Source organism: Pongo abelii, chromosome 3 (assembly GCF_028885655.2).
Source record: "Pongo abelii isolate AG06213 chromosome 3, NHGRI_mPonAbe1-v2.0_pri, whole genome shotgun sequence".
Classification (NCBI taxonomy): Eukaryota; Metazoa; Chordata; class Mammalia; order Primates; family Hominidae; genus Pongo; species Pongo abelii.
The window spans coordinates 31,355,351-31,373,471 of record NC_071988.2 but is presented as its reverse complement, the minus strand read 5'-3'; the positions used below and the strand labels follow the sequence as shown (position 1 = coordinate 31,373,471).

Here is an 18,121-nt window from a genome sequence, read left to right as displayed (position 1 = left end):
ATTACCTATGATTATTTTATTAGCCCTCATCGAAGAATATATTATCTCTGCTAAAAGCCAACTCTCTTAGAATTTTGATTAATAGTATATTAATTCAATCATAGTGGTGTCATAATAAATAAAAAGAAGAGAACATACAGGAGAGAATAAAACTTGATTTAAGCCAAAACTATTCTGAAGTTATTTATATAACCAATATTTTATACTGTTATAAAATATTGGTATAATATTGGTTTATACCATTATAAAATATTGGTTATATAAAGAGTCACTTTCACTTATGGGTCAGGCTGATTGGATATTAATAAGCAATTAATTTCCTGTAATTTGGTTCATTAATCCACAAACTGACAGTGATATTTTTAGAATGACATTGTCTTAAAAATCCATCACGTTCATTTGAAAGGGAGAAAGGAAGGAAGGAAGACAGGGAGGGAAGGAAGGAGAGAAGGAAGACAGGGAGGGATGTAGGGAAGGAAAGAGCAAGGGAAGGAGAGAAAGAAGGAGGGAGAAATAGAAGTTCATACTCCAGAATGTATCTTAGGGCACTTCTCTTGCTTTCGTAGGCTAAATCTGTTTGCTATAGTTTTGTCCATTTGGATGATTAGCTATAGATTTAAATTCTACATGTCCTTTTCTCTACCTCAATTAACCCAGAGCTCCACCACAGAACATCAACAATTGAATATTTATAATTGTTATAATATAAAATAGTATGTGTCATAATCTTGTATCCATCAGGTAAAGTCAACATATTAAAGTGGTAATCTATATATTTCAAAAGTGTCTGGATGCAGTTAAGATAACTATTTGAAGCCCAGCTGGTACCAGACTTTTTAAAAAGGAAGGGGTTAGTCAAGTTTTACTCCCATATAGCCTTAGTCTCATTTCATGATTTAATTTTGTAGAGGGAAACTTAGCTATTGTTTACCTATGTCAACCTCAAAAGTTTGGGGAAATTTGAATGTAGAAAAAGATCAGTGATTAGACAATAGAAACAATTGAAATTGCAACTAAGCTGGCACGGCAGCTTATGCCTGTAATCCCAGCACTTTGGGAGGCCGAGTTTGAGTGGATCACCTGAGGCCAGGAGTTCGAGACCAGCCTGGACAACATGGTGAAACCCCGTCTCTACTAAAAATATAAAAATTAGCCAGGCGTGGTGGCGGGCACCTGTAATCCCAGCTACTTGGGAGGCTAAGGCAGGAGAATTGCTTGAACCAGGGAGGCAGAGGTTGCAGTGAGCTAAGATTGCACCACTGCACTCCAGCCTGGGTGACAGAGCGAGATTCAGTTACACACACACACACACACACACAAATTAAATTGCAACTAAAAGTAAATATATGTAGTTCTACAGTTACACAATGGCTATAAATGTGAAATAATTACTCTTTTAAATATCTTCCAAGACATATAAAACAAAAGACAAAAACAAGACTGTGTTGCTTAAACATTTTCCAAAAACCGAATACAGGAAAAAATACATTAATTGAAAATATGCGCTAATGTTTACAAAACTGAGAAACTGGGACTGCTTAGGATTTTTGTACCTTTCATCACTGGCGGCATGATTCTTTATCCCATAAAGTGTCCTGCCTCCAAATGATATGTGCCTCATGGTCTTTCTTTTGCTATCACTTCCCTCCTACCTAGGTAGTTAGCACAACTTCAAATACCAATTCGCTCTGTCCTTGAAGAATTTCTCCTACTTGTCATGCTTATAAAAAGTCATTATGGAACACTTTGGAGTAATCCCAAGTTTTAGACATAATGAGAGAGAACAGGTGCACAGAGAATGAGAAGAATTTATTATGCACATTATTGGATTTTTTTTGATAGAGTGAGTCTAATTGGTTAGATCCATCAAAATAAAGCCCAGTATCATATTAGAGGACTTATCTCCACATATTTTAAAAGGTGAAAAAAGGAGTGTGTATGAGTGAGTTGTGCAAAAGTCTAGCAGTGTAATGTCTGTGAGGTGTTACCTCTGTATTTACTAATTGGTTTTGTGACTTTGGAATGTGACAATATTTCTGCCTCTATTTGTCTTAATGTGCTTGTTAAAAAGAAGGGATATGTGGTGAATTAAAATGGGTAAGAACACAAATTCAAAATATAAGTTTTAATCAAAGTAATATGATTAAGTAAACAATGATTAAGCACAGTTTTTCCTATGTGGAAATATACTGCTGCAAATTATGCATATATGGGAAACCTGACGAATTTCTGCTTCTTTTATAATCTCAAATATTATGTTAAGTGTTACATAAATATGTATACCACAGAAATACAAAATTTCAAATGCAATATATCAGAAATAATATAAAGGTATTTTTTGGCCATTTGCAACTCAGTTATGTATTTATCTTATGAAATAACCTAAAAGTATAAAACCATTTCATGAATAAAAATTTAGATATGCAGAGCTATTAATATTACTAAAATATTCAGAATTTATTTTGATCTCCCTTGAAGGTACACATATAATTTCATAATAAATTTGCTTTTGACTACCTAAAGATGATGTTTTCATGTAGAAAATTTCTGTTGGAAAAATTAATGTTAATGAGTTTATTTTGAAAATGCTTAAATATTTAGTTATTAAGTAGACTTTCGGATGTAATTTTCAGAAAAAAGAATAGTGCGTAGTGACCTCTTTGAATACATACACTTTTTTGCATTAGTTGTTTTGATTATTTATTATTGTAATAATTTTGTTCTCTCATCCATAAAGCCCAAGCAAAAATACAAAAGTTTTTTACTTTAAATAGTATTTTATATATACATACACAACAACAACAAAACCACAGAAACAAACTTAGAATGTAAAAGTTAGATATACCCGAAGGATCCCAGTGGCAAAAGCCAGGCATTTGTAGATATCAAATGGTTCAGGTCCTGGCTCTGCACATATTTGTTGTATAATCTTGGGCCTCTTGCAAAAACTATCTATGCTTCAATGTTTTTTCTAACGTAAAAACATTGGAGGAAAAATGTAATATTGATAATGCTTTCCTCATAGGGTTATTGTAAGTCTTAAATAATATAATACATAAGTGTGAAACACAGTGCCTGGGACATAGTAATCATTTAAAAAGTATTGTTATGATTATTAGCCATTATATTTTACATACTCTCTTCGTATTATTTGTCCAATAACTTTTTTTCAAATAAGCAGCATTTCTTATTTTTATACATACAATCATTGGGCACCATGAAAATTAAAATACTTGCTCAATTAAAATAATATAAAGTTCCACAACTGAAGCCAGAATTTCAGATTGAAATATTTAAGAAATTTTCTAGTTATCATTACTTTATTTATTCATCCATCCATTTATCTGGTCATTCATTTAAATGAATATTTAAATGAATATTTTTGAGCAAATAATACTTCATTCCGTGTACTCTGATATGCTCTAGGAATAAAATGGATAAAATGTCTGCTTAGAAGCAATGGAGGGTAAGAAGGAAGGAAAGAAGGCGATAAACCCATAATGTAAATGGGAAGTAAATGACAGGGGAAAAATGAAAAAGGGTCTTAGTAGGGTTACCAAAACAAATCTAAGGAATTAGAAAAAGCAATCCCAGGAATAAAATTTAAGCTGAGAGTTGATGAAGTTTACCGTTAGAAGTAGTAGTATTAGGCTGGCGTGGTGGCTCACGCCTGTAATCCCAGCACTTTGGGAGGCTGAGATGGGTGCATTACCTAAGGTCAGGCATTCGAGACCAGCCTGGCCAATATGGCAAAACCCCATATCTACCAAAAAAATACAAAATAATTACCCGGGCATGGTGGCATGTGCCCATAGCACCAGCTATTCGGGAGGCTGAGGCAGGAGAATTGCTTGAATCCAGGAAGTGGAGGTTGCAGTGAGCTGAGATCGTGCCATTGCACTCCAGCCTGGGCAACAAGAGCAAAACTCTGTCTCACACACACACACACACAAAACAAACAAACAAAAAAAAAAACAACAAAAAAAACAAAGTGGTAGTATTAGTAACAATACTACTATAAAATGAAGTTTTAGAAGACTTCCCACACTCCAGTATCTACGCTAGTAAGAAGCTGAACAGAGATTTAAACCAACACATTTTCAATAATATTCCTCTATCAATGGGAGACAGAAGTAGAACAAAGAATCCCATGAGTTCCAGGCAGAGGAAAAGATATGTAAGCGATAAGGAAAGGGCTAGTTTGTTTAGTACCCTCTGAACCAGGTTAAGAAGTTTGAGTCTAATCTATGAGTGAGAACATGCGGTGTTTGGTTTTTGGCCTTGCAATAGTTTGCTGAGAATGATGGTTTCCAGCTTCATCCATGTCCCTACAAAGGACATGAACTCATCATATTTTACAGCTGCATAGTATTCCATGGTGTATATGTGCCACATTTTCTTAATCCAGTCTATCCTTGTTGGACATTTGGGTTGGTTCCAAGTCTTTGCTATTGTGAGTAGTGCCACAATAAACATACGTGTGCATGTGTCTTTATAGCAGCATGATTTATATTCCTTTGGGTATATACCCAGTAATGAACAATGAGAACACTTGGACACAGGAAAGGGAACATCACACACCGGGGCCTGTTGTGGGGTAGGGGGAGGGGGGAGGGATAGCATTAGGAGATATACCTAATGTAAATGACGAGTTAATGGGTGCAGCACACAGACATGGCACATGTATACAGATTTAACAAACCGGCACATTGTGCACATGTACCCTAGAACTTAAAGTATAATTTTACATATATATATATATATATATATAAAGAAGTTTGAGTCTAACCTAAGGCGTATGGAAAGACAAAGTAGAATTTAAAGTGCAGGAATAATCACCTGGTTTGGAGTTTTGGAATGTCACACAGATTCCAAGGAAAAGAGACAAGAAGTGGACTACACAGAATTTGAGGTGAGGTATGATTGGATAGCACTTACCAATACTGAGATGAGATAGATTCTGGCAATGGTGGTAGAACTGGTAAATATTAATATTCAACAAAGAAACGAATCAATGTGATTCTGGAGTCAGGGATGACTCCCGGTTTAGATGTGAATAAGAACAGCATGATGCTTGAGCAAAATGCAGAGACAAAGGATTTAATTTTAAATACATTGAATTAAACATACATTTAAGCTCAGTAGGGTATTTGCTATTATTATGTTTACATTCATGGTGATGGTGATGATGATGGTGCTGGTGATGATGACAACATTTATTTGGAGCAAACCCTGTGCCAGGAACTGTTCTTCACATGCAGCAAGTCATCTAGATTTCCCATTGAATAAAATAAACATGTTACAAACATTATAATGGATATAACTCATAATACAGTGATTAGTCAGCCAATCAGCAAATGTTAAAGATAGATTTCTTAACACCAAGATAGTTCTGTGTCGAAGATGAAAGACAGTAGGAGCTTAAACTAGGCAATTAAACTTCTATGGTGAGGAGAAAACACAAAACAAAACAAAAAACAGCTGGGTGCAGTGGCTTGTACCTGTAATCCCAGCTACTCAGGAGGCTGAGATGGATGAATTGCTTGAAGCCAGGAGTTCAAGACCAGCCAGGGTGACAGAGCAAGACCTTGTCTCTAAAAAGAATGAATAAATAAATAAATAAATAAATAAATAAATAAATAAATATATAACATGGACTATAGCAGAAGCTAGCAACACCATTATTTATGGGAAGAATCCAGAAAGAAGCTTATGAGCATGAGATTGAGAAGCTGTATCCAAAGAGCATTTTAAAGTTAGTGAGTAAGCAGCACTGTCAAATGTGTTTAAACATAAAGTTTTACATGTTTTCCTTTGGGGAGAACAACGGGTTACTTTCTAAAGACTTCTTGTAGTTGAGAGAGAAATATAATAAAAGTAAGTTAAAACACTGATTCAAAAATTTAACTTTGAAGAGAAAGTAATAAATCAGTATCTAGAAACCAAAATAGGGGTTCAAAAAGTTTATTTTTAGATGAGAAAAAAATTGAGCATAGTATTAGGTTGGTGCAAAAGCAATTGCAATTTTTGCCATTAAAAGTAATGGCATGCTGGCCGGGCACGGTGTCTCACGCCTGTAATCCCAGCACTTTGGGAGGCTGAGGCTGGCAGATCACGAGGTCAGGATATTGAGACCATCCTGGCTAACACAGTGAAACCCGATCTCTACTAAAAATACAAAAAATTAGCCGGGTGTGGTGGCAGGCGCCTGTAGTCCCAGCTACTAGGGTGGCATGAACTCGGAAGGCGGAGCTTGCAGTGAGCCAAGATCGCGCCACTGCACTCCAGCCTGGGCGACAGAGCTAGGTAGACTCCATCTCAAAAAACAAAAAACAAACAAACAAAAAAAGTAATGGCATGCTACTGGGAAAAAGCAGAGAAGGAGCAGATACCAAACAGTTGCTGTTTTACTGTGTATTGCATTGTTATAGAGGAATGCCTCAGGCTGAGCAGTGTATAAAGAGAAGAGATTTACTTTGGCTCATTGTTCTGCAGACTGTAAAAGAAACAGCGTCAGCATCTACTTCTGGTGAGAACCTCAGGAAGCTTAAAATCATGGCAGACAGTGGAATGGGGAACAGCCATGTCACGTGGCAGGAGAAAGAGCAAGGGAGAGAAGAAGGAGGTCCCAAACTTTTTTTAACAACCAGCTCTCACATGAACTTATCACTGGAGAGCACCAAACCATTCATAACGGATCTGTCCCCATGACACAAACATCTCCCACTAGGCCCCACCTTCAACATTGGGAATCACATATCAACATGCAATTTGGAGTGGGCAAACATCCAAACTATATAACTTGTTACTTTCTAAGACAAGGTCTCTGAATTGCATGGGTAGGGAGTAGGAGTGGTATTCACTAAGGCAATGGTTCTCAAATGAAGATGATTTGGCCTCGTGTCTGAAAATGTTTGTCACAACTAGGGGTGGACAGGGGTGGACATTTGCCACTGGCATTTAGTGGCCAAAGGGTTGCTGCTAAACAATGTAAAGTGAACCCTTTAAAAAATGCCAATAGCATCAAGGTGGAGAACCTGTACAGTAAAGGCACAGGTGGAGCCTTATAAAAGAGGAGGCGCTATTGTCCCAGGACAGAGAAAATGAGATGCTGCATCATTTGAAGATGAAAGAATCGTTGAGGACATCTAATGACTTTAATTGTAAAAAGAGAGACAACAGCAAATAGCTTTAAAGAGAGTATAGAAGTAGAAATTTAAGGAAGCATGTGAAAATTAGCAGGTGGTCCTGAATGCCCCTTAGGGTTGTTAATCTGATGTTTACTGGCAGTGGTCTTAAAGTTATATATATATATATATCTCTACATAAATTCAAAACTATTTAGCAATCCTGATACGTGATTTGGAAGGCTGGTAGATGGAGTTAAAATTGAATATTTTATGAAGAAATGAAATAGAAGCCAAAAAGAATGAGAGTAAGATAATCATATTGTAAAAGTTAAGCCATGAACAATTAAGAAGAGTGAACAGCTGAAAATTGGAGAGTCACTGCTCTGGACATTATTGAACTGGTATATTGGGATTAATTGGTATTGCTATTATTTAAATGTTATTAGTTTATTGATAACCATTCATTAGATTGTTATTACATAAATCCACATGAAGTATTTAAATTAAATGATTTATCAATTATTTGACTCATTTTGCACATTCAAATATCATTTTCTCACTCATGAAAAGTCCAGATTTATGTAATATAATAATACTGAAATAAATGAAATTAAGTTTGGAAAACGTATTATAGTTTTTAACATACATATCACAAAAATCATCTAAATGCATTTTGAGTACTCATATTACATAATTTAGGCTTATCAAAAAAGTTAAATAATGGAAAGAGAAGAACAAGACGAAATTCAGAGAACGGGAGTTTTGTCTTCTTTTGGGTTGCTTTAATTACAATTTAATATCTTTACAAAGGTAATTTGATAAAATTGGGATTGTCAGATAGAGGGAGAGTATTGAAGTATGATAAACACCTACCATGTTCAAATGTTCTGTTAGAATGTCCTTCGATGTCTTTTTTTTTTTTCTTTTGAAGCTTGAGTATCACATATTTCCATTCCAGAAATACATATTTACTTGCTAGGTCTTTTATGTACATCATTGAGGTGGGGAAAATAATCCCCCTTACCCCAAAGGATGTTACATTCTTGCAAAGGCAACATATAATAAACAGATATGCAATTGTGTACATAATATGATATCAAATATGATCAATAATATTAAGGAATATAAAGCACACCAAGGAGACAGATAATAGAGTGGGATGTGCTGTTTTACAACGGATGGTCAGAGAAGGACTTTGATGAGGAACTTGAGTCCTGTGTTTTGATGATGGGAAATAAGAAACTGCCTATAGGTTCATGATAGTCCCTTTTAACTTTCTTCTATAAAGCTACAAAGTTTTTCTGTTTATCTAGGGCCGCAACTTGATAGTGTCTTTTTTTTTTTTAATATTAAAATACTTGTCCAGGTGTGGTGACTCATGCCTGTAATCCTAGCATTTTGGGAGACCGAGATGGGTGGATCACTTGAGCTCAGGAGTTTGAAACTAGCCTGGTTAACATGGCAAAACCCCATCTTTACCAAAAATACAAAAATTAACTGGGCATGGTGGTGTGCACCTGTGGTCCCAGCTACTTGGGAGGCTGAAGTGGGAGGCTGGCTTGAGCCTGGGAGGTGGAGGTTGTAGTGAGCTGAGATGGCACCACTGTACTCCAGCCTGGCTGACTGAGATCCCATCTCAAAAAAAAAGCCTCTAACTTCATTAATATTAAATAAGAGACATGCAATTATTTAATTGCCACCATTTGATTTTAAAATTTAGATTACTCTAAGCCAATAGAAGATATTGAAAAATAAATGTATTTAAATGAATATTGTAAAATCTGAGATTTGGCAGATAATCTGGTGATGGTGCTAGCAGGTGGTGACATAAATGAATTCTCTTTGCAGAAAAGTACATTCTTAACTATCATTTGTCCTTAGAATTCTATTATACTATGAAAAGTGAGAATAACCCTCTTTGGACAAAGAAAATGGTTCATACATAATTCTTCATCTTCAGAAATGGCATCTGTATTTGGAATTATTATGTATGCAATATGAATACATAAATAAACTTTAAAAATTATGATGTGCATTTTCAAAAATAATGTACAACATATAATAAAAACATTTTTCCCTTCTCAGTTAATTAAGTTTGTAGCCAAAGTGAATACACGTTTTTTCCTGTAACAGAATAAAATGAAAAGACTAAGAGAATGCACAGAATACCATACAATGGACTAGTATAAGAGTTATCTCTGGCTAAGTAGGGTTAACTATGTATGGGAGGTATAACAGCAAAACCATTGTGTTGCTCATTTATGAATTAAAAAAATATAGAATGCCTTCTATGTGCAAAGCATGGTAAGAGTTACTACTTATACATTGGCATATGTATAGTCCTTATTTTCACAAATTTTATATATGTCTTTTTTTTTTTTTGAGACGAAGTCTCGCTCTTGTTGCCCAGGCTGGAGTGCAATGGCATGATCTCAGCTCACCGCAACCTCCGCCTCCTGGGTTGAAGCGATTCTCCGGCCTCAGCCTCGTGAGTAGCTGGGATTACAGGCATGCGCCCCCATGCCCAGCTAATTTTGTATTTTTAGTAGAGGCGGGGCTTCTCCATGTTGTTCAGGCTGATCTTGAACTCAGAACATCAGATGATCCGCCCACCATGGCCTCACAAAGTGCTGGGATTACAGGCATGAGCTGCCGCACCCGGCCGATTTTATGTATTTCTAAGGGCAAAAGAAAAATAATAAGATAATTTAAACTGCTATGTGAACAGCTTTAGTTTATATTTTAAAATATATGTTACCTCTAATATGGTTAAATTGATGTGTGTGTGTGTGTGTTTCTAGAAGTTAGATATAAGATGGTTAATACAAGCTAGAAATTATACTGCCCTGGATGTTCGTAGTAGTCGTAGAAATGGAAGGTAGTACAAGGATTGCAAAGATACTTTTGAAGACTGGTTCATAGAAGTAATGAGACTCAGAGATAACAAGGAATCAGAGATGAGTTCTAGGTTTCAGGTTTGAGCACATGATATATGGTTATGCATTTAATTAAATAGGGAATAAAAAGGAAATGGAAAAATTTCGGCGATGAGGACAAGTGTTGTTTTAGTTTTGAAATACTGTATGTTTATTCATAGTGACAGAAAGGAATGGGCTGAAGGACTTGGAGTAGGCAGTGGAATCTCATGGGCAAGGAACTCCAGAGGTACAAAGGCTGAACACGCAGAAGCTCACTGGTACGTGACTGAGTTTTAGCCATTTTGCTTCCAGGGTCGTCTGTGTAATCCTTCAAAGGCAAAATGCTCATTTCTAAGGACCAACCAAACCAAATTCATCAAGCCTCCCAAGGTTATCCAATAAGAGTTTGTTAGTTAGGGATAGGAACAGCTAGCTGCCCTTAAGCACTTAATCCCCTTGGAACTAACTGTGAATTGTGCTGTGAAAAAAGTTTCTAAAGAGTCCATTGCTAAAAAACCTTTTATTCCAAAACATTGAAATCTGAATTTACGGTAATGTAAATAGTAAAACTGTGATGTCAGACTTGCCATTTTCGCTACTCTCCAACAAGTTTCAGGCTTCAGTAGTTAGTTCAGAATGTACTTTTACAAGAATTACCTTCCAAAGTCAAAAGAATATAAATAGTTTAAAGGGGTTTATTCCTGGAGAATGTTTTTACTCTTATCCGCATTTGTTTCAAGTTTTAACTTGTATGAACCTCTCATAAAACAACTGGTTTTTATGAATACACTGATAAGTACAGCTCATTCCTGTTCTTGCCACAGCAAAAATTCAGCCGCTCAAGGCTCCTACTGGCTGCATCAAAGATTGAACGTCCACTTTAAATGCCCTTACATTTTTATCCATTAATTTATATTTTCTTATCTCAAAGATTTTTCCGAGGGAGGCTTTCTTGTCTGTGTGGGCAAAAGTGAACAATCCTATAGCTTTCAAAGACCACCATTCTTCATCTTTCTGAATTGTCTATTTTACCAGAATAAAAATTTATTTGATAATAGAATCTGCTTCCGCAAAGCATGATTTTACAACGCTGTTAAGTGTACCTTTAAAAGTAAGGAAACTCCTCAAATTACAACTAAATGATCAAACAGAAAGACAATATAACAAAATATGATAATTATCTTTTTTCTTCAATACAACTTTACACAGCCAAACAATTGGTAGGACATGGTTTGAATCTCTATGAGGATTCATAGCCAGGTTCCACTATTAATATGAAGTAGAAAAAAAATGAAATTATTCCTATTACCTTCTTTCATAAAACAGTAATTCATTTAAAAAGCCTCGTGTATATTATGTGCTCTCCAAATATGTTCTTCATTTTAGCTATGAGATTGCCCATTTCCAAGCTGAAAAAATACAGACCCTGATGTTAAACCTTGCCATGTCCGTAAAAACTCTGTTGGCTTTGTAGTTTAGAGTAACTCCAGGCAAACTAGATTGCTGCACATGTTACAAATAATATTGCTTTTATACATTTGATTTAATATTGAGTATGCCTACTAAGTGGGGAGACATAAAGGAAATCCTAAGAAAAATTTATACGAATGGGTGTATTTTTATTTCTACTTTGCAAAATTGCTTTAGATTATAAGCTTCTTACACATTTTATTTCTATGATTTATTTGTGGCAGTCAGCATACATAGGGATTTGACCAGTATTAGGGAGAATAATGATGAAGACTTACTTTCAGTTAATAAATACTTGAGTAGTTAAATGCATGAGGCAGAGTAACACCAATCTGATAAATGTGATATTTTAGTAAAGACAGAAAAGAAAATCTACTATAAATTATGTATCATATATCTATTTTTGTTTTGAAATTAAATCTCATTTTAAACAAAAAATAATCACTTTAATTTGGTAAGGTTATATTGAATTATTTAAAAATCTGTACTTATGAGTATATATTAAATTATTTTTTACTATATATAAATATATATTATATTATATATTAACATATTATGTATTAGTATATTATATTATATTAACATATTATATATATTAATATATTATATTATATATCAACATATTATATATAATATATATTAATATATTATATTATATATTAACATATTATATATAAATATATATTAACATATATTATATATTAACATATTATATATAAATATATATTAATATATTATATATTAAAAATATATACTTATGAGTGAGATAGATTTTCAGATGTCTATGTGATTTTTTGTAGATAACAAATTATTTGGAGAAGATGACTTAAATTATTCAGGCAACACATCTTGGTTATGTACACTATTTGATTTATCAAATAATTGTCAATAGTTAATTTGTGCTATATAGAACTGATGTTAGACCTACAGGTTAAAGTAATATTCATGCCCAATAAAATACTCCTGAACTAAGTATGCTATAATGATATGAAAGATGACCTGGCAGATTTTTAGACACAGTAGGTTTCATTTGGCAAAAGAATATTCTAAGAATGTTTTTTCCCACTCCCAATAGCTCTACCAAGTCCGCTCATTTCAATTCTGAGAGTTTCAAAGTTGAGTTTAAAAAAAAAGACCTACTTGGCAGCTGTTGCTATTACTCTGTCAAATAACTCACCCATTGTCTAGCTCTCAGTGGGGGTTATGTGGGAGGTCCCATAGTTTCTTTCCAGCTGTTACTTAGTCTTGGATAATGTTTTTGGTTCTGTACAACTCCCAGCATGCAGTCTGCTCCTGACAGCCTCAATAAAATCCCATTTAAGCAAAATGAATTAAAAGTTAGTATAAACAAAGTTTAGAAAAAAATAATTAAGAACTCTCTCTCAACTGGCTCATGACTTGGAAGTTTCATCTTAAATAAACCTGTCACCTTGCAGGATAAAATACCACAGGCAGATTGGCAGTAGCCTGATCCTACCTTTTGCTTTTCTGAGCAAACTCTTAAAAGAGTTAGAAGAGCTTCTACAGAAATATCTGGAGCTTAAGAGTTGGCAGCATCTGTTCAGTATGATAACAGTAGCAGTCTTCTTGGCGGCAGCCTAAACCCTAAAATCCCCAAATATACCCAAGACTGAGAATCAGAGAAAAAAGATTGCATTAAAACATCGTTTTCAAACCTTCCGAAGGTAATCACATCTGAAAAAGAGCTGTACCCAACTCTCCCTCCTCTGTCTCTCTCTCTCTCTCCCCCCACCAACACACACACAGTTATATTGCATTGAAACTTTAACTTTCAGCTACTTTCCCTATTCCTATATTAACATACCTAATTTTTGTTCTCCCTTACCTGTGCTGCTAATTATACAGCCAGATAGCCTGGGCTTTAATCTCAGCTGTGTTCCTTATTTGCTGCCTCATTCTCTCACATGTAAAATGAAGATAAGCTAAATAGCCATCTCCTTGGTTAAAATAGTGCTAAGCACATTATAAAGACATGTAAGTGCTTTTTATTATTATTCTGCAATCATTTTTACTAGAAATTTCTGTTGTTCACTGATGTCCTATGCTTAGACGAAAACATCAGCAAATGAGCTGCAACTGGTCAAGTACAGACACATCCTGTTGTTTTCCTCTAAAATGATGCTTCTGTTCAAATAAATTAATTGACCTATTAAAATGGAAACATTTAAATCTTCCCCAAAAGACTAATGTTTTCTGGATGTTACACCTACATAAGCATTGACAAAAAACAAGGCTTTATTTCCTCTTTTTTTATTACAGCATTCATGAGTGACATACTAATGATTGTATATTTTTTTAAATGTAAAATAGGGGAACATCTTAAAATTTATCAAGCTCTAAGTACCAAGGTCATTGATTTCAAAGAGGAAAAAAATATCTTCTGAGAATAAGAGATTAAAAATTACTCTAAGGCCAACATATATAGAATTTAAAAAATAATTTACTATTCATGGCTGTGGGCTATTTTTAAAGTTTTTTTTTTATTTTTTTCATTGTTCTATCTATTGGACTATTTAGAAACTGTTGGATGGCTCAGAAAAGGCCAGTTTCCTGAAAAGGAGGCTGATTGTATTTAATCAATATTTTAGTTATTCTCAGTCAACTATATTTTTCAATTGCCTTGGTTATACCACAAATTGACATCGAAAGACTATACAATATCTAGGAATAAGGAAATAGACATAGCAAAATTATATTTCAAGAAGTATTTTCTAAAACAGAGGATATAAAGAACATAAATACATTGAAAAAGAATCCCCACATTAAAGTGGACTCTATTGGTTATCTTTGTCTAATTTGTTTCATAGTATGTGATTTAGGGTTTGAAATGTGAGGAGAGGATAATGACCATAATTTATATCATTGCTGCTAGTATTAAAATAGTAATATTTATTATTGATATGACTGGTTGAGACTAAAGCCAGCTGTTCGATCCTAAGGACCCAGGGAGAAGTGTTCCTTCTCTGTGCTTTCTGGCTGGCGTGGGGGAACATATACCTGCAGGAGAAGTTAGTTTCTGATCTCCAGGGTCCACACAAAATTCTGTAGAGGGTTAGGTGGGTAGTCTGCCCTCTCCTGGCCTTCTAGGCTGCTGTTTCCTTGTCCGCAAGGCGACCATTTCCTGACACTTCCATTTAGGCTTCATATTCTTTGTCTCTTCCCTCAAGTTCACAAAAGCTTGATTTCACATATTCCATTTGTAAGCAAAATATCTGCATGTTGGGAAAGAACACAGAGTAGCTTCAGCACTTTGAACCAATGAGGCTTGTGATAAAGCCTTCTTGATAGCATGACTAAATATCTGTTTGCCTGCTTGAAAATGTTGTAGGACAAAAAATGCCTATTGGTTATATTTTGAGGCACCTTCATTCCTCAAGTGTGAATGAAAAATTGCATGGTTATGCTACCTGCTGGTTTCACATACCTCAGCCATTATAATATGTTAGCTTTCTCATAACAATATCCTTTCTTCCAAGCAATATTACATCAAGGAGTGGATATCCTCCTTGAATTTCAAGGTACCTTTGCTTCTCTATGTTGGAAACTGGATAGTGCTAAACTTAACCTTTTATTCCCATTATATAATCTTTATTGGCCTTATAATATAGACCAAATTCTCTATTAATAAACATGCCCTGTCATCAACTACATTTTACGGCTAGGAAAGTTGGTTTTGTGTCTTCTATCTATATAGCTGTCTCAAATTCTCCACAGAAATAGAATTCTCAGGTAATTTCCTAGCCTAGAAACTGAGCATTCATGCTAAAGTTTACTGAAGTCTTTTGGTGTGGCAAAAACAGTGGTGAGTTAAGAGAAAGTACAAGGTAATGTTTACATATATAAACGTTTAGTAGTTCCACCGTATCAGTCATTTTGCTTGTTATAGTTTCAGTTACCCCAGGTCAACCTTGATTCAAAAATAAATGAGTAAAGTATTATACAACAGGATATTTTTAAAGGGAGAGAGAGAAGGAAAGACAATATACATGTAAATTTTATTATAGTATTTTGTTATAATTGTTCTGTTTTATTATTAACTACTGTTGTTAATCTCTTACTGTGCCTAATTTATAAATTAAACTTTACCATAGGTATGTATGTATAGGAAAAACGTAGTATATGTAAGGTCTAGGCATCTACTAGGAGTCTTTTTTTTTTAATTTTATTTTATTTTAAGTTCCGGGATACATGTGCAGGATGTGCAGGTTTGTTACATAGGTAAACAAACCTGTTTTGTTTGCTGCACCTATCAACCCATCACCTATGTATTAAGTACCAAATGCATTATCTATTTATCCCCCTGCCCCCCGAGAGGCCCTGGTGTATGTTGCTCCCCATCCTGTGTCTATGTGTTCTCACTGTTCAACTCCCACTTATGAGTGAGAACATGTGGTGTTTGGTTTTCTGTTCCTGTGTTAGTTTGCTGAGGATAATGGTTTCCAACTTCATCCATGCCCCTGAAAAGGACATGGTCTTGGCTACATAGTGTTCATGGTGTATATGTACCACATTGTCTTTATCCAGTCTATCATTGATGGGCATTTGGATTGATTCCATGTCTTTGCTATCATGAATAGTGTTGCAATAAACATACAGGTGCATGTATCTTTATAATAGAATGATTTATATTCCTTTAGGTATATACCAGTAATGGGATATCTGGGTCTAATAGTATTTCTGGTTCTAGATCCTTGAGGAACTCCCACATTGTCTTCCACAGTGGTTCAATTAATTTAGATTTCCACCAACAACGTAAAAGCATTCCTATTTCTACACAGCCTCGCCAGCAATTATTGTTTCTTGACTTCTTAATAATCGCCATTCTGACTGCTATGAGATGATATCTCATTGTGGTTTTAATTTGCATTTCTCTAATGATCAGTGATGTTGAGCTTTTCTTCATAGGTTTGTTGGCCTTATGAATGTCTTCTTTTGAGAACTGTCTATTCATGTTCTTTGCTCACTTTTTGATGGGGATTTTTTATGTAAATTTGTATGAGTTCCTTGTAGATTCTGAATATTAGACCTTTGTCAGATGGATAGCTTGCAAAAATTTTCTCCCATTCTGTAGGTTGTCTGTTTGTCCTGACGATAGTTTCTTTTGCTGTGCAGAAGCTCTTAATTAGATCTCATTTGTCAATTTTTGCTTTTGTTACAACTGCTTTTGGTGATTTAGTCATAAAATCTCTGCCCATGCCTATGTCTTGAATGGTATTGCCTAGATTTCTTTCTAGGGTTTTTATGGTTTTGTGTTTTACATTTAAGCCTTTAATACATTTGAGCTAATTTTTATACAAGCTGTAAGGAAGGGGTCCGGTTTCAAATTAGAAATCAGGATTAAGAAACTCACAAAAAACTGCACAACTGCATGGAAACTGACCAACCTGGTCCTTAATGACTACTAGGTAAATAACAGTAACCAAATCAGCATGGTACTGGTACCAAAACAGATATATAGACCAGTGGAACAGAACAGATGCCTCAGAAATAACGCCACACATCTACAACCATCTGATCTTTGACAAACCTGAAAAAACAAGCAATGGGGAAAGGATTCCCTATTTAATAAATGGTGTTGGGAAAACTGGCTAGCCATACGCAGAAAGCTGAAACTGGATCTCTTCCTTACACCTTATATAAAAATTAACTCAAGATGGATTAAAGACTTAAACATAAGACCTAAAACCAGAAAAACCATAGAAGAAAACCTAGTCAGTACAATTCAGGACACAGGCATGGAAAAAGACTTCATGACTAAAACACCAAAAGCAATGGCAACAAAAGCCAAAATTGACAAATGGGATCTCATTAAACTAAAGAGCTTCTGCACAGCAAAGAAACTATCATCAGCATGAACAGGCAACCTACAGAATGGGAGAAAATTTTTTGCAATTTTTTCATCTGAAAAAGGGCTAATATCCAGAATCTACAAAGAACTTAAACAAACGTACAAGAAAAAAAAGAAACAGCACCTTCAAAATGTGGGCAATGGATATGAACAGACACTTCTCAAAAGAAGACGTTTATGCGTCCAACAAACATATGAAAAAAGCTCAACATCACTGGGCATTGGAGAAATGCAAATCAAATCCACAATGACATACCATCTCATGCCATTTAGAATAGTGATCATTATAATGTCAGGAAACAACGGATGCTGGAGAGGATGTGGAGAAATAGGAACGCTTTTCACACTGTTGGTGGGAGTGTAAATTAGTTCAACCATTGTGGAAGAAAGTGTGGGGATTCCTCAATGACCTAGAGTGAGAAATATCATTTGACTCAATAATCCCATTACTGGGTATATACCCAAAGGATGGTAAATCCCATGCACTTATGTTTATTATGGCACTGTTCACAACAACAAAGATTTGGAACCAACCCATATACACCACGGAATACTATGCAGCCATAAAAATGGATGAGTTCATGTCCTTTGCAGGGACATGGATGAGGCTGGAAACCATCATTCTCAGCAAACTAACACAAGAACAGAAAACCAAACACCACATGTTCTTACTTATAGTGGAAGTTGAACAAAGAGAACACATGGACACAGGGAGGGGAACATCACACACCGGG

The 18,121-nt window shown here is 35.0% G+C and overlaps 1 long non-coding RNA gene across 1 annotated transcript; it reads right to left on the bottom strand.

The window, feature by feature from the left end:
* Positions 1 to 5,153: 5,153 nt before the first annotated feature.
* On the bottom strand, positions 5,154 to 8,159 carry LOC129058938 (uncharacterized). Its single transcript, XR_008524418.2, has 3 exons — positions 8,004 to 8,159; positions 5,502 to 5,594; positions 5,154 to 5,269 (listed from the first exon to the last, which is right to left on the bottom strand). It is a non-coding gene; the product is annotated as an uncharacterized LOC129058938 (long non-coding RNA).
* Positions 8,160 to 18,121: the final 9,962 nt, after the last annotated feature.